Source organism: Diaphorina citri, unplaced genomic scaffold (assembly GCF_000475195.1).
Source record: "Diaphorina citri unplaced genomic scaffold, Diaci psyllid genome assembly version 1.1 scaffold1164, whole genome shotgun sequence".
In the NCBI taxonomy this organism is placed as follows: Eukaryota; Metazoa; Arthropoda; class Insecta; order Hemiptera; family Psyllidae; genus Diaphorina; species Diaphorina citri.
The window spans coordinates 69,087-72,980 of NW_007378593.1; positions in this window are offsets into that span (position 1 = coordinate 69,087).

Below are 3,894 nucleotides of genomic sequence, written 5' to 3' on the forward strand. Positions count from 1 at the left end.
CTACCTAGGTCCTAGATCAGGGATTTCCAACTTCCATGTGTATGCGGGCCACATGCTACATTGGCAGATACTTCACGGGCCACATACAAAGGTGAGGAGGCCCGTATCCAGGATTTTCTTGAGAGCGGGGGTTGGATGCTCCACATTTTCTGAGTCCACCCCATAGTAAAAGAGCAAATATGAAGCCCCATGAGGCCCATCCAAAAAGCTTTGCGGACCACAAAAATAGTCTGGCTGGCGGGCCATATGTGGCCCGCGGGCCACAAGTTGGAAATCGCTGTCCTAGATCACAAGTTGTACAAAATGTTAGCCTAGCATTGTTGTTTGATAAGCTTGTTTTGTGCAATCTTGTTTATTAATTGTAATAAATTAATGAAATTACTAGTGCGTGTCGTCTTTAGGTTTCAATGTTGTCATACAGATAGCTATCTGGTAATCTGGTTAGTGCGTGGCTTACTGATAGTGGTTGTACCTTCTGGCCACAGCTCATGCAGTATTGCAACAGACATACTGTCCTCTGGACTTTCTGGACTGAGGACTGTTCTAGAAGGAACTTACCCACCAGTCTAGTTAGCTCTTGTATTGTATTGAGCTTCCCTCCCGGTCTTGTATTGAGCTTAAAGTTCATCTGGTTTGGAAGATGGTCTATTGCAGACAGTTATGATACCGAGTGTGATCATAGCATCTAATGAGTCTTGTATTGAGCTTAAAGTTCATCTGGTTTGGAAGATGGTCTATTGCAGACAGTTATGATACCGAGTGTGATCATAGCATCTAATGTAGTTGTAGAGTTCTTTTCCTCTTTCATTCGACCTAACCCGTTTATCACAGTTTTCAGTTTGGTTATAGGGTACCCATTTATATTGTATGATCTCATTGGCAAAACATGTAGGTTTTCTGGCGAGATCTGACTTTGAGCTTGCATTTCGGGGGATACACTTGTATGAGTGTTGTACGTAAGAGTAGCTACGATTAGCGGCATTATAGGTACCTAATTAAAACGCATAGTTTATGTTAATAAAATGAAGAATATCTGTCTGTCTATTTGATTATGCCGGTAAAAATTATGAGAACTGTTGTTTCTACAACCTGACTGACGATTTATAATAATAATACTCATTAGGTACCTATTTCTTGTTTGTTGTATGATAAATCTCCTGTTACTACATACCGACTCACAATATGAAGCTCTGTCATGAGTAAGTTGTAACCTATCCAAAAGTTCAACCGCTCATGTTGAGCTTTGATTGTTACTACATACCGACTCACAATATGAAGCTCTGTCATGAGTAAGTTGTAACCTATCCAAAAGTTCAACCGCTCATGTTGAGCTTTGAGTTTGATCCATTGTGGAATTGTGGATTTAAAAATCTGGTGTGAACATCACACGAATTTCCTCATCCTAATATTGAATGATGCTTGTTTTGGGTGTTCTTGTTCTTATAGCCAAACTTTTACAATATCTCTAACCGTTTAGTCGGTAAAGCTGAAAACGGCCAAAAAGCGGTCAAAATACCGCCAAACGCAGCACCTATCTCAACCAAACATTTTGAGTTGCATCCTTGTCACATTTGTAAACTCCATACAAAATTTCAAGTCTCTAGCTCATACCGTTCCCGATATATTGTTAAATTACACCGAAAACCGCCAAAAAGCGGTAAAATGCCGTCAACCGTTGCACCGATCTTAACCAAAAGTTTCATTTCGCATCCTTGTCACATTTGACATCTACATACAAAATTTCAAGTCTCTAGCTCTTACCGTTCTCGAGATATTTTGTTTTCCTCCTCCTCCTTCATTTTTGTCCTCTTCTCTTCCTCCTCCTCCTTCATCTTTGTCCTCTTCTCTTCCTCCTCCTCCTCCTTCATCTTTGTCCTCTTCTCTTCCTCCTCCTCCTCCTTCATCTTTGTCCTCTTCTCTTCCTCCTCCTCCTTCATCTTTGTCCTCTTCTCTTCCTCCTCCTCCTCCTCCTTCATCTTTGTCCTCTTCTCTTCCTCCTCCTCCTTCATCTTTGTCCTCTTCTCTTCCTCCTCCTCCTCCTTCATTTTTGTCCTCTTCTCTTCCTCCTCCTTCATCTTTGTCCTCTTCTCTTCCTCCTCCTCCTCCTTCATCTTTGTCCTCTTCTCTTCCTCCTCCTCCTCCTTCATCTTTGTCCTCTTCTCTTCCTCCTCCTCCTTCATCTTTGTCCTCTTCTCTTCCTCCTCTTCCTTCATTTTTGTCCTCTTCTCTTCCTCCTCCTTCATCTTTGTCCTCTCCTCTTCTCTTCCTCCTCCTCCTCCTCCTTCATCTTTGTCCTCTTCTCTTCCTCCTCCTCCTTCATCTTTGTCCTCTTCTCTTCCTCCATATAATACGTATGTACATGAAAATAGTGACCAATCTAAATCTACTAAACCTAAAGTTGGTTACACTTGTAACATAGTCATTGGTTCAGTGAGATCAGTTACTCTATTTACAACCTAGCCCACATGAACATCAGAATATATAATACGTATGTACATGAAAATAGTGACCAATCTAAATCTACTACACCTAAAGTTGGTTACACTTGTAACATAGTCATTGGTTCAGTGAGATCAGTTACTCTATTTACAACCTAGCCCACATGAACATCAGAACAATACTGTCCATTTCCTGTCCAGAATACCAGGAGTCGCGCGAATGTCAAGAAACATGTATGTACATAATTTTCTTATTGGTGGATGTGTCAAATTTCCTATTATTCCATACACAAATTGAACATAGTTTCATCCACTGGAAGCTTATTAATACCCATGTACTATTTTCTTCTTCGAATACCTCTAACTTTGGAATACCTAGGTACCAGGGTTGGTCACATTTTATTTCTTTCAAAAACGAACATTTCTTAATCAAAACAAAGAAAGACAAGTAGGTAGGTACCTAAATTGTTTGATAAAATGTTTTCTTTCAACTCCAATATTTTCAATTACCTATTGAATTGTTTTAATACGTTTGACCACGTGTGTGAATGTGAACTAAAGCAAGCTCAAAAACTTACCTATTCCATTTAAATTTTACTCAAGTTAAATCATCGTCACTTTTGGAAGGAAAAAAAGTGAGATTAATTCCCGAGTTATGAACTGCTCGTATGAACAAGTGTGTGTACGAAATGATGGGAAATGTGACACATCCACCAATGAGAGAATAGTGGATGTGTCAAAATTACCAAAGTTAATATTTTCATCAAGGTAGGTACCTACGTATGGTTTCAGTCTTGTATTCATTTGAGAATAGAGATTAGTGAAAGGATTTTCCCATATTGTATTTGTCTGATTCTCAAGTAAGTTTAGGTAGGAATTGAATCCACGGGTATCAGCCTCAGTCCTCAGTGTCAGTTTTTAGACAAAGGACAAAGGAGGATGATCGTTTAAGGATTGAATATTTTGGTTCCATACGGCTGCTCAAGCTTGAAGATCAAGATCAGCCTTCCTAGTGTCTCTTGTCATCACAGACAATATTTTATTACACCACTTACTATAGCTTACTACAATAATTCAAGGAAATAAATGGCAGGAAAACTCCCTACGGGTAATATGCTTATAGGTATTCTTACTTCATTTCATTTGGTAGGTATTGTTTTTCAAGTCTCGGTGGTCAGGAGAACATCACAGGTATTCAGGAGTTTAAGGTTCAGACAGACACCGTCTGTTAGCCATTGTGATTGTGCATTTTATAATACCTAGTTCAATACTGCATTTTCACATGAACAGAATAAAATTATTTCTTTATCATTACTCTACTCCAAGTTTCAAGTTAACCCATGAAGTTCATCCATTCATTTCATTTTATGATAATAAATATATGAACATGTTCCACTACTACCTACAGAGAACGTTTCTGTTTCTGTGTTGTGCTGTGAGAGAGTCTGTTTTCTGT